Source organism: Neopsephotus bourkii, unplaced genomic scaffold, assembly GCF_033783945.1.
Source record: "Neopsephotus bourkii isolate Nb327-2 ecotype Australia unplaced genomic scaffold, CSIRO-AGI_Nbou_v1 NB_1052, whole genome shotgun sequence".
In the NCBI taxonomy this organism is placed as follows: Eukaryota; Metazoa; Chordata; class Aves; order Psittaciformes; family Psittacidae; genus Neopsephotus; species Neopsephotus bourkii.
The window spans coordinates 1,559,696-1,573,646 of record NW_026901541.1 but is presented as its reverse complement, the minus strand read 5'-3'; the positions used below and the strand labels follow the sequence as shown (position 1 = coordinate 1,573,646).

At 43.6% G+C, this 13,951-nt stretch overlaps 1 protein-coding gene across 1 annotated transcript in view; it reads left to right on the top strand.

The window, feature by feature from the left end:
• CLDN10 (claudin 10) overlaps positions 1–13,951 on the top strand; it is a 56,318-nt gene that overhangs the window by 27,369 nt on the left and 14,998 nt on the right. The window lies entirely within an intron of this gene.

Genomic DNA, 13,951 nt, shown 5'->3' with positions numbered 1-13,951 from the left:
TCTTGTGTCATCAATTGTTGTTACCATTTCACATGGCCTTTGTGAGTGCTCTTTAAGCTTCCCAGACCAGCAGATCTTGAGGAGTTGTTGAAAGCTTGAAGTAAGCCTTTCCTGCTAAGCCTTCCTCATAACTTCACATGAAAATGAACAAGCATGGACCATTATTCAAAATCATGACTCATTTCAGAGATGCACATGTGGTGTAGATTTTATCACCTCCACTGGATATGATACAATCTTCAAACGCAGTCCTTCTATGATTTATGTATTTACAAAGAGCTTCTTTCAGCTCAAAGATGTAACCCTGCCCCTTAAGCATATATACAGCAATCATCACACAAAACCACTTCTGTTAATGTGTCTCTGCATACTCAGGTGCAAAGCAAGAGTCACATTTCTAGCTGTGGTCCAGCCAAATGGGGAGGTTATACAGTGTGCCCTCCTGTCATCTCAGCCTACAAAGGGGGCGAAACTTTTGTATTTCTCTGGAGTTTTCCATTCAATGATTGCTTTCCAGGCACAAACACATTTTAACCTCACCCTTACTCCCAGCAAACAGGAATAACTAATAATTATATAGTAGTTTTGTCTTAGTTTACGAAACAACAAAAGTAAATCTAAGAGAAATTCATGAGCATCCTAATGCATAAGGCAAGTCGACCCTTACCATCACAATTTAGAGATCCTTCCTGAAGTGGGCATCAGGAAAGGGTCTGGAAGCTGGAGAAACAGCACGTGAATATATCTACTTGACACCTACATTAAAATACTCTGATATTAATGTAATAACAAAGTAAATCCCTCACTGGCTTGCCTCTTATGGTGTTGATCCTTCACCGCTTCCAAAATAATCCTAAAACCCACCAGGATCATAACAGATAAGGAACCACTGGCAACTGGTTTTGGAAGTGAATTATTTAGTGAGTTGGTCGTGAGCAGACACCATTCAAATGAGACTGTAAGTTGCAGGATACACAGGGCAGAAATAATTGTACAGACCAACAGCTGGCCGTTGTGAAGGAAGACCCCAGGCAGAGCAGGACAGCAGCAGATTTACATGAGCTGGCAACTTCAACCTTTCAATAGGAAATCTGGCAAACTCTACTGACAAGTACAAATTACTCCAAAATTACCCGCACGCGGGAGTGATTATACGCGGACACTGTCAAAGCTCTGGGTACTCCAAGCTTGCAAATGCACTGGGACAGTAGAGCTGAAGTCACTGAAGACAATGGAACTCTAAAGTGGAAAATAATGCATTGCAATGGTACAAAGCATGCCCAAAGAAATACTGAACTCTATCCTAACTGCCCACCAGAGTATCAGGTAGGGTTTGAGACAGCTTATGTAGCCAGGCATTACTGCTGCTATAAGAAAGTGAAATAGGCATTAAATGCTGGAAATCAACAGGGAAAAATCCTCAGACACACCTCTCCATTCAAGGCCACTGCAGCTCTATTGAAAGCAAATGGAGGTTACTCAAGAACCTTACTTCCCCATTACAAAAATCCCAACTGTTGCACAAACAAACCAAGCCAGAATATGACACTTCATCATAACCCACTGTTTGAAAGGAGCTGATGAAAGATAGTGGTCCATGGTTCACAACTGGCTCATTTGGGAAACCTTCTCCAATGGATTAAACACACTAAAGCACATTCTAAATAGCAAGAACACAAAGAGTGTAGAAATAAAATAAAAAAGAATAAATAAATAAAAGGATGAAAATCCTAATGAAATTACTGTCCTGATGGGCATTTTTAGTCCAGGGAGTTTTAAGGCAAAACTACAGAGTACCTCTCTGTTTTGCAAGCAAATGTAGATAATTCCTGATAGGGCTAATGAATTGCTTGTGTTATTGCATGCCCATCCCACTTCTAGTAATGAAAAATCCTGGAGATATACAAGTGGTGGGTAGTAGTATGTAGGAATATCTATAATGCAGAAGAAATTGTGTGAATAAAGAGAAGCGCTGTGATCAGACACCATTTGTAGTCTCATCATAGATTTCTGTAAGGAGAGGGAAAAGAACATTTTTGTCTGCTAAGGGAGGGCTGGGTTACTTTAGTCTCCTCTTTTTATTCTAAACCTTTCTTTCTCTCTTGCTGTTTTTGAATTGGCTTCATCAGTTTGTTGTGGTAATACTTACTTATTGAGCTGCATATGTGTTTAATTTTGTTAAGAAAAGATCAAGCTGTGGTTGGTGGGGTTGTTGGCTAACGATTTTGCTCCTATATCACGTAAATAGCAGTTTGGATAAAGTAGATCTTTCTGAAACAAAGATCCTAATCTTTCTTTCCTGTTCCAATACATAAGGCAAGGATATAGGAAAGTCTTTGCATCACAATCTTTCAATATATACAAATATATATATATATACACCCATATGAGTGGACTTGCTTGCTTTGTTCTAAGATGTGAGAGATTTTTGTTGTGAAAGATCAGTGATTGGTATTTCAGTCTGTTTGACAACCTGCAGAGAAAATGCTGCTTTTAGGGATGTGCATCCCAGTCTTACGGCTTTCTTTTATTTGCTCATGTATATTAATACATTCAATGATGCATGTGCCACATAAAGGACTTGGGATAATTTCTCAGCATGATGAGTATGTGGCATGAATCGTTCTCCTAAGCACAGCTACAGGCTTTGGTATATTCAAGGGAGGGCTTTCTCTGTCGAGTTTGAAGTTCAGAAGTTCAAAGGCACTTCTCATTAGAAATTAACTATGACACTTTAACAATGAGAAGGGAACAACTTACTCCACGCCTGAAAAACTTGGCAGAGGCCATTCCCACAAGCCAACAGATAGCAGTGTGCCGAGAACTGTTGCAGAAGAGGGGTTGAGTTCAGGGACAGCACAAGCAGGAGAGTGATCTCTTAACAGTCCTGCCTTGGAAAACACTGCCCCTTGGCTTCTCCAAGCCTTGTTTGGAGATCAAGGTCTGCAGCATGACTGTAACAAGCTTTATTAACTAGGTAGATATCTAGCTGAATATCTAGAGGGACGTCCACCCTTGGTGCTTCATACCAGTCTCAGAGAGTTCAAGCAAATCTTTAACTTTCCTGTCTTCTCTGGTGTGGTCACATAAACCCCTAAGCTGGCAGAAGAAGGCAGCAGGTTAATCACTGAAATGCAGCTGGGCAAAGAGCCTGTGAGCCACGAGGCATGCATCCAAAGATGACGCTGGTCCCTGGCAAAAGCCAAGAAACACACTGGCGCCCATAAGGTTTGCCAGGCAACTGGGCAGTTTCTGCCTGCACAAGACACTCTCCCATGTGAGCCACTGTTGGAGACATGAGAGGGGCAGAGAGATGAGGGGTCAAAACTTGAGGATGCCCATCTGCTGAGCCACTCATGTGGTGACTCATCAGGATGACAGCAGGCAGATGATGTGTATGGTTAGGTGGGGGCCTGGAAGAGCCCAGGATGGTATTAGGCTGGTGGAATGGTCAAGAAGGGGGTGCTCGGTCAGTGCTCCAGGAGTGAGGCTTGCTAGAAAAATATGAGAAATAACTTTTGTTGAACACAGGGAGGGATTTCACTTTCCCTTTGTTTTAACTGTGTTTTTTCCTTTCTACACCTTAAACTAAATCATCAAAAACTATCATTTCTTTCATTTCTCTGGTTAACCTGTGTACAGCTGGGATGTAACACCTGCCTGAGCCTGGTGACATTCAGTCAGCATCACCACAGAAGCAGTGGCTTGAAACAGAGCTGCTATGGGGTTCTGCAGAGAGAGACCACAGGCAGGGGAGAATGACTTGCACCTTGGGTCACCCTTATGCAAACTTCAGCCAGCAGAGGTGTCCAGTGCTGGGGCTTGTGCTGCCAGAGCTAGAAATCAATTGTGGCAGAGGTGGGCAAAAGGACTTGGAGCAACCTCCAGAGCATTACATTGGCATGATGAGGATCTCAGCTTGAGGTTAGCTCCTGTTTGGGATGGGAGGAAAACTGAAACAGGTTCAGGTATGTGATCCCAGAATCAATATTTTCACAGCTCAGGGCATGTGACGTGTCACCGGAAAGTGCCTGACAAGGACAATGGCTGGCACAGGACCATAGCTCTGCAAGGCGCTAGTGCCACTGACCAGCCTGTGCACAGGTATCTATAAGCTGATGCCTTTGCCCAAGGCAGTTCCTCTAGATTTCCTTCACAGGCAATAGCATTCATCTCAGAAGTCTGCACATCTTCCTATATTCCTATAGATTCTCCGTATTTCACAGGGACTAGAAAGGGTGTGTGTGTGGAGGGTTTATGACTAGGAACTGAATTTCATGCATGGTTATGTTTTGCATTTCATACTGAAGTACAGTATTTTGCATTAGCAGAGTATTCAGCAATAACACAAACACTTCCTCCAGCTGAATTTTAACATTTGTGTCAGGTTCTTTAATGGATGCAGCAAACCTGTAGCTCTTGCGTACCAGATTATGTACTAACTGCATCCTACCTAGGGCAACTAAGATGATTAAGGGAGTGGAGCATCTCCCTTATGAGGAAAGACTGAGGGAGCTGGGTCTCTATAGTTTGGAGAAGAGGAGATTGAGGGGTGACTTATTAGTGTACATAAATATATAAAGGGGGAGTGTCACTAGGATGGAGCCAGGCTCTTCTCAGTGGCAAACAATGATAGGACAAGGGGAAATGGGTACAAACTGGAACACAAGAGGTTCCACTTAAACTTGAGAAGAAACTTCTTCTCAGTGAGGGTGACAGAACACTGGAACAGGCTGCCCAGGGAGGTTGTGGAATCTCCTTCTTTGGAGACATTCAAAACCCACCTGGACACGTTCCTGTGTAACCTTATCTAGGTGTTCCTGCTCCGGCAGGGGGATTGGACTAGATGATCTTTTGAGGTCCCTTCCAATCCCTAACATACTCTGATACTGTGATACTGTGATACCTTACCAAACTCACATCCTGCACTCTTACCAAATCAGGTTTTTCCCATATGTGCTTAGCAAAGTTAACACTTGAAGAATACCACATTTAAAAAAAACCACCAAACACCACGCTTTAGGCCATCTTTCCAAATAAACCCTTAATCCTCAGACATCACCAAAAGCTATTTTTGTCAACAGCGCACTATCCTGTAGGAAAACAAAGAGGATTCGCTACAATAAGTGCTGGTGTCTCCAACCTCACTGTTTGGCATCCACTGGTGTTTGTATTTTGTTGGTATTTGTCAAGCGACTCAGAATCAAAAGCCACCACTTTGTCAGATGGAGACTTCTGAAATTGAGGAATTTGCTGTTGGAAGTTTTTTGACTCCTCTCTAGACACAGGACATAAGCTGACTACACCAGACACTGGGAAAGAAAAACAGAACACATTTTCCCAGAGCTGGCACAAACCAAAGAGATCGCTTCATTATCCCATGTTCTTCCACTTTACAATTTTTCTTACTGAAAAACTGTGCAATGCAATATTTAAATATTCAACAATAAAGGCCTTGCCACCAAAATCCCAACTGTTGACCATGTACATGAGGCATCATTCACTGCTCCAGACTTTTCTTACAAAATGGAATTAAGCCCGAAGTTCCAAGAATTTCTCCTTTTCCCGAAGTTGAAGTGCATTTCTGGCATGAAAATAGACTTTACATCATTTCAACACTAAATTCTCAAAAGTGATTCTGCCCTTCTTCAGCTGGCTTGTAGCTAAAATGAATTCAAAAGCTAGAACGGAGGCCTTATCGCTCCTCGCAACTACCCAAAAGGAGGCTGTAGCAAGGTCAGTGTAGGTCTCTTTTCCCAAGTAAGAGGCGATAGGATGAGAGGGAACAGACTTAAGTTGCACCAGGGAAGTTTCAGAGGATATTAGGAAAAATGTCTTTCCCAAAAGGGTTGTGAAGCACTGGGCGAGGCTGCCCAAGGAAGTGATGGAGTCCCCATCCCTGGAAGTATTTAAAAGACATATAGATGTGGCACTTCAGGACATATTTTAGGGGTGCACTTGGCAGTGCTAGGCTAATGGTTGTACTCAGTGATCCTCAATGTCTTTTCCAACCTAAATGATTCTATGATATAAAGCAACTACTGAAATAAATAGCTGAGAAAAGACATTCGGACAAAGAGGAAAACAGATAAACACAGTGCTTAACTGAATCTCTGTTATATGTGGAAAATGCTTTATTTCTTTATAGAAGGGCAATGGAAAGGTAGAGCTACTGCAATGTAATGCAAGAGAAATATTTTCAGTATGGGAATGTGAAAGCATTAACATACAAGGCAGAGCACATTGTGTCCTGTTCTTGGTGTATGTCTTGTTGGCTACTCTGAACTGTGACCCAGCGAAAATAAGCTAGGTAATGTACTGCTTCATTAACTATGTGCAGTAGACAGTGGGAGACTTTTCTCAAGAGTGTGGAGACACAACATTGCACTGAGGAATAGGAAGACCCTGTGCTGCACACGAACTGCACACAAAATGAACCAAAGGACTGTTTGCTATGCTGAAAAACTTACAAGTACGTTGGATTGATTTGACTTTTGATAAGGCAGTGATATCAGAGGATGGGAACATAGGGAGAACCTGACCATGGTCCCCAGCATATGCACGCTCCCATTAGCATCTATGTGTATAAGGCGTTTTTTATCTCCCCAGATCTCATTGCTGTCAGTTTCATTTGTGAGCAGGTTTAAATCTGACTTTAAATCTGTCCTCTTTATCAAAGAGTTTCTATGGCTGCAGGCAGCCCCTCTTTTCATTGACCTTTGTCAAATCAGTCTGGCTATCACTTCCATTTCAAATACACACCTCACTTTAGAAACCAAATCAAACCAGTGGGACCCATCAGTACTGCTGATGGATCAAATGTACATTAATTTCAACCTGATTATCTTTTTTTTTTAATCTATATCTATCAAAAAAGTCACACAGTATTATTTCCTTATTCCCTTTGTTTCTGGGCTGCTTGAGAATGTTGATCTAAGTCAGCTTTTAACTCCGCTTTGTCACCATGACCTTTTTTGATCTCAGGCCGTTTGCTCTCAAATTAAGTCACGCTACAGGAGCTGCTTTGCTCCAGGTTGTGGTTTTCATGCTCTGAGTTAAACAAAATCTTTCTATGCCACCAGCCAGGACAATTGGTGTCTGATAAACGGTGGGGCCAGAGACGGTAAAGCACACCAACTTCTTTATGGCACAACCCTTCTCTGAGTAAATAAGGGGCTGCTGTGGGAACTGGGGTGAGGAACCAGAGGAGGGCATGGGGAAGAGCTTCCTTGCAGACAGAGATACTGCAGTGCTTATTATAGCTCTAAGCGGCACACTGGTGCACTAATGATTACATATTATATGTTAAGCTCAGAATATGATTGCATGTGGTCCCTGGTGCCGTATTATTTAAGCCATACGCTGAAATCTTCTTTTCACATATATATGTATTTCAGTTCATATCAGCCATACATATATCTACTTTTCCAGTTATTTATGCATAGGAAAATTTTTCCAGTGGTAGTCACTGTATTTGATTCAGTGAGGTAACAAAATCATAGGGTAATAGAATAATTCAGGTTAGGAGGGATCTCCAGAGGTCATCTAGTCCAAAACACATCTAATCAGATGGGTCATGTTCAGTTAAGTCTTGAGCATCTCCAAGAAGGGAGATCCCACTGTCTCTCTGAGCAGCCTGCTCCAGTGCTTGACCTCACTGTTTACAGTGATCCTCATGGTAAAAGATTTTTTTCCTGATACCTAATGGGAATTTTCCATGTCCCAGTTCACACCCCTTGTCCTGCTCCGCTCCTCCCAGAGGGTTGGCTCAGGCTTGTCCAAATCTTCTGGCTGGGAGCTATCTCGATACCTGCAAAAGATGACAGACTCCCTGTGCCCGCAAGTGCTCAGGAAATGGCAGAGAGCAGCTCTGGCACACAGGGGCAGAGGATGCACTTGGTGGGAAAGCATTCCCACTCTGGGAAAACCACGGTCTCAGCTCTGGCCTGCAGCTCCGACACCAGTCAGGATTCAACCTCTTCATCTTTATGGCTCACTGCAAGGATTGCTTCTGAGCACTGGCTGTTTTGGAAAGACATTTGCTCATCTGCATCCCACCTCGACAAAATCCTTTGAAATTCCATTAGATACAGTATTCTTTTATTATGCAAACCCTTTCTAAATCACATTACATAGGGCCAAACATTCTAAAGATCAATCTGAAAGCTTCCCTTTCCACTGCAACCTACCTGTGTTCAGTAAAACTTAACTTGATGTGGAGGCAACTTCTGAAGCTCGAGAGCTGCACCTGTGCTGCTGGCCAGGAGGAATGCACCTCCAGTAAAGTAGGAGATGCACTGCTTCACATTTCCTGCTCAGTTTGTTAAACAGGTTATATCTATTTTTAAAGCATTGTATTGCAAACTTTCAGGGAACAACACCGGCTTTTTCAGCAAACTTAAGCTGAGCTGAAAGGAAAAAAAAAAGAAGAAAGAAACACTGCATTTATCTCAGTGTCAAGAAACAAAGCCTGCAATGTCCGAACATGCTGCACAAAATGGGAGAGGGGAAAGTTTATTGGCTTGTGGAATGCAATTTTTCATTCCTTTAAAATGCTTTGGGTTGTCACTTCCTATTAATTTTTTACTTTTTGTTACGTAATATATGAACTGCATACCTCAAAATCATTCTTATCCTGGCAGTTCACAACAGATGTGCAGCAATTCAATGTAACTCATTTCTGGTAGCTTAAGAAAAACAGCAGCAGTGACCCCACCAGCAGGGACTGGTGATTATTAACTGATGTTCCCACTCTGATGGGTTATTTTAGATGATACAGAAACATTCTGTGCTCTCCTTTAGAGGGTCTGGCTGCTCACTTTTTAGGTGGCTCTTTTTGTTCTGCACAATGCAGAAGCCTCCTCATTTTAGGGTTGCTTCGATCTCCTCTAATGCATATGCCAATTTGAGGTGTATCCCCCAGATCTATCACTGACAGTGGACCTGACCTTGCCCAGGTGGTAACACTCTTACAAGTCTGTCTATATTCCCTGCATGTCTGCCTTACCTTTTCAGCATTCAAATCCTCAGGGAAACCCTAGCAAACAAGGAAGTTGTCCTTCAGGCTTAGAAAGATCAAATTGGTGGGGGTTTTCTCCTTACACCAGCGTTCTATACACCCTGGAAATCACAAGGCTGCGGAGCCATGAAAAAGTCCCAAGTTGCCCAACCTATGCATGGTAAAATTACAAGAAAAATTACTGTGGAACAAAGGCATGACGACCCTAGCCTGCTTATCCTGGCTGCAGAACAAATGCTGTTGTCATCTGCTGTTTAACTTATGAGGCAATAACGATTGCTTGTGATTTTGATCCTGCAACAGCTAAAATAATATCCTGTATTTCAGACCAGAGAGCAAAGCTGTTTCTGAAGGACTCTTCTGTACTTAGCAACACAATAATCTTTTGTACATTATAAAAATCCAACCATTGAATAATATTCAATTCTGATTTGTAAAATATATGTAGTTCAAAAATCCTGGGAATCTGGGGAGGTCCCTCCTGAGTGGAAGCTAGCCAGCATTATTCCAGTTTACAAGAAGGGTGTGAGGAAAGACAAGGGAAACTACAGACCTGTTAGTCTAACCTCAGTTCCTGGAAAATTTACGGAGAAGATTATACTGGGTATTACTGAAAGGCATTTAAATCACAATGTAATCATCAGGCACAGTCAACATGGATTCACAAAGGGAAAGTCCTGTTTAATTAATATGATATCCTTCTACAATAAGGTCACCCACCTAGTGGTTGAAGGGAAGGTGGTGGATGTAGTTTATCTGGATCTCAGTAATACTGTTCGTACTGTCCCTCAACAGCACCCTTCTGGACAAGCTGTCCAACTGTGGGGTGAGCAGGCTCACAGTGCGCTGGGTGATGGACTGGTTGACAGGCAGAGCTCAAAAGGTTGTAGTGAATGGGGCTACATCTGACTGGCAACTGGTCACCTCAGATGTTCCTCAGGGTTCAGTTCTAGGGCCAGTCCTGTTCAATATATTTATCAGTGATCTGGATGTGGGAGTTGAACACACTATTAGCAAGTTTGCTGATGATACCACACTGGGAGGTGCTGTTGACTCTCCTGAGGGACAAGAGGTCTTGCAAAGGGATCTAGATAGACTGGAGCATTGGGCAATCGTCAGTGGGATGAAACTTAGCAAGTCAAAATGCTGAACTCTGCATCTAGGACATAGTTAATGCCAGGCACAAGTATGGATTGGGAGAAGAATGGCTGGAGAGCAGCCCTGCAGACAGGTATCTGGAGGTGCTGTTTGACAGCAGGCTCAATAGTAGTCAGCAGTGAGACCTGGCAGCTGGGAGGGCAAACCACATCCTGGGGTGCATCAAACACAGCATCACCAGCTGGTCAAAAGGGGTGATTGTCCCACTGTATTCAGTGCTGGTGTAGGCTCACCTTGAGTACTGTGGGCAGTTCAGGACCCCACCATTTAAGAACAACATGAAGGTCCTTGAATGCATCCAGAGGAAAGCAACAAAGATGGTGGCAGGGATGGAAGAAATGTCCTATGAGGAGGAGCTGAGGACCTCATAGGCTTGTCTATCTTGGAGAGAAGGAGGCTGAGGGGCGACAGGGCTGAGGAGGGGAAGTGGAGAGGGAAGTGCTAATCTCTTTTCCCTGGTACCCAGTTGCAGGACTGTGGAAATGGTTCAAAACTTCCAGGGACATTAGGAAGCATTGCTTTACCAAGAGGGTGATCAAACACTGCAATAGGCTTTCTAGAGAGGTGGTCGATGCCCCAAGCCTATCAGGTTTTAAGAGCCATTTGGACAAAGCCCTTAACAACATGCTTTAACTTTTGGCCAGCCCCGAAGTGGTCAGGCAGTTGGACTAGATGACCACTGTAGGTCCCTTTTAATTGAAATAGTCAATTCTAAGCACTTACTAATAACTCCCCCTCCCAATGCCATTTTTATGCCCAAGAGTCAATGAGACTTCCTACAAAAAATGAACCACAAGGGTTGATTTTCTAACAAAAAGGTGTGAGTACTTTTCTTTCTCAGTCAGAGGGAATAAACCCACATTCAGTCAAATGACCCAGTGCAAAACTGTGTTAATGCAATGATCTGATTAACTTTTGTACAGAAAAGAACAGGAAGCAGTCCCACAGTGGTATGAAGAGCTTCCAAAAAGATCCCGAGTCACAGCCTATCCCAAAACACAGGAACAAGAAACAAAGCAAAAGCCAAGTCTTTCACTCTACTGTATAAGTTTAAAATAGCAAGGAAAGCCAAGTAGGAAAAGCCAAAGCTGGTGGCAGAAAGACAGATGTTGAAGGGAGTTACAGGCATGCCTTCATATGGATATTAAGCTCCTACCACAGGAACAGAGAGAAAAAGGACCATTGTTTTCTTGAAGACTGGAAGCTGGAAGATGTCTGTGTTAAGCTTATGATGGAGGGACTTGGAGTTGCACAAGAGAGAGAAGCTGAAAATGTAGTAAGGGGAGAAACAGCCTCACAGATGAATGTTTTCCAATTTCTAATCCCTGTAGATCCCAGCCAACACAAAGAAAATGCCAAAGGGGAAGTCTATCTCTTCCAACTTCCCTTACTCTTTAACAAGGGGGGAATACTCAGCAGTGAACAATGTCATTTTGGGTTTACACCACCACAGATGAGATCAGAAGCTCAGCTCCATGTTTTGATTTTAGATGGGAAAGACAGTAACAACTGAACCAGTAACACAGACATCCTCAGAAGCAGCAGTGTCAGGAGTAGAGAAGAGGAGCCTTTCCCTGGAGCTAAAGTGAGCCTGGTTCTCATATATGCTGAGACTACTTTACATATTCTGGATAAAATGGGGTTTTCAAGGAAATGAACATATAGATTTTCAGGTTGGATATAAGGAAGAAGCTCTTTACTGTGAGGGTGGTGAGGCACTGGAATGGGTTGCCCAGGGAAGCTGTGAATGATCCATCCCTGGTGGTGGTCAAGGCCAGATTGGACAAAGCTTTGGGTGACACGGTTTAGTGTGAGATGTCCCTGCCCATGGCAGGGGGGTTGGAACTAGATGATCTTAGGGTCCTTTCCAAGCTGAACCATTCTATGATCCTATGAAATTAGCCCTGCTGGAAGTTTCCTTACTGACAGGCAGAGTGGATTTGAGGTGGAATTAGCTTCATTTGTCCTAAGCTACCTTCATGGGCTCCCTCTGAAGTCCCTGTCGGTAGATGGGTGCCTGTCAGAAACATATGGATCCATGCTGCACATCACAGCCAAAGCCCAGCTCTGTTAGAAGCACAGTGGTCTGGGACAGCAGATTTGGTTGCTGGAGCTCACAGTCAGAGCCCACAGCAGCTTCAGCAGGGTTGGTTACCCCCTTCAGCAGGGTCACCCACCCAGCCTGCCCCTTCCACAGCCCCCGTGGGAAGGGATGCCTGCACTTGTCAGGAAGCTCCTCTTCCTTCTCCTCTTCTTCCCTGGGGTTCAGACATAGAAGTCTCCAGGTTGTGCTCCTATCCTGCAAAGCTCGCTCCAGCCTGCTGGTTGTAGTGTGGCAGTACACTGAAAACCTCTGATGGGACCTGGCCAAAACTTGCCCAGGCACTAGTCCCTGGATTCGACAAGCTTTACACTAACTAGAGCAGTGTTATCAACAAAAGAATAGGTGAGCTCCCCACATGAAGAAAACACAATGACCCAGACCTGGTCTCAAGTCTCCTGGGTTAGATCCCAGCTGATAACTGCTTGGATTGGCCTAGCATTCCACCACCAATAGAAATCCTGCCTGCAAGAGCTCAAAGTGCTATCCTAGTGGCAAAGATGAAAACCAAAAACAAACCAAACCAAAACTAAAAAAAAACACCACTTTTTTTCTTTTGTTTTTTTTTTTTTTGGCTTTTTGCTGCCAGGCCCTACAATAAATCATGGAATCACAGAATGGTTTGGGTTGGAAGGGACTTTTAAAGCTCATCCAGTTCCAACCTCTCTGTCATGGCCAGGGACACCTTCCACAAGACCAGGTTGCTCAGAACCCCATCCAACCTGGCCTTGAACACTGCCAGGGATGGGGCAGCCACAGCTTCTCTGGGCAACCTGTGCCAGTGCATCACCACCCTCACAGTAAAGAATTTCTTCCTAAAGCTAACCTAAATCTACCCTCGTTCTGTTTGAAGCTGTTTCCCCTTGTCCTACCACCACAGGCCTTTATAAAAAGTCCCTCTCTAGAGGAACTTGGATTATAATGTCATGTAGATGAGACTTGGAGAGTATTTGGAGAGTACCTAGGAGGCAGAGAGCAGGCAGAAAGCCACCACATCAGTAAACATGGCTGTGGACCCCATTTTATCCTGCTGGGACATTAACAGATCAGCACCCTGTTCCCACTGAACTCTGACACACACCCCAGGGTACACCTTACTGTAGCTGGGTTTTTTCCACGCCCCCCCCTTTTTTTTAATGTCTATAAGATGATTACATCCGGGTTTGTGTCCACATGGCAAAACCAAAGAGCATTCATCAGAAGAATAATGATGTAAATGTGGCTTCTTATCCTCTACTGATTGCCTGGCTGGCAAAAAGGTTTAGAAATTGTAACAATAGTTTTGAAATAAATAGGAGGAAAGTAAAGACCGGCAGTGTACTTTCCACATCAATGGCAAATATATTACTGATGTAGAAAGTAAACAGCTTAGGAAAAGAGGAGAAGCCGTGGTGGATAATTTCAGCCATGTGAGCTGCAGGCTCAAATGCCAGTGCATTAAGACTGAGATAGAAAAGCTCAGTTCATCACCGCACGTTGCAAAACCAGCCATTAAAAGCTGTATCCTCTGTGGATGGATAGTAAGAGGAGCACAGACGACATCCAGAGTGTTAAAAAAAGCCTTGCTATGTCATTTCAAAAGCTTACCTCCTTGTATGAACCTGGAGCGCTCGATATGGTTGGCACATATGTTTTCTACAATCATTGCTCAGAACTAACCCCCTCACGGCTAT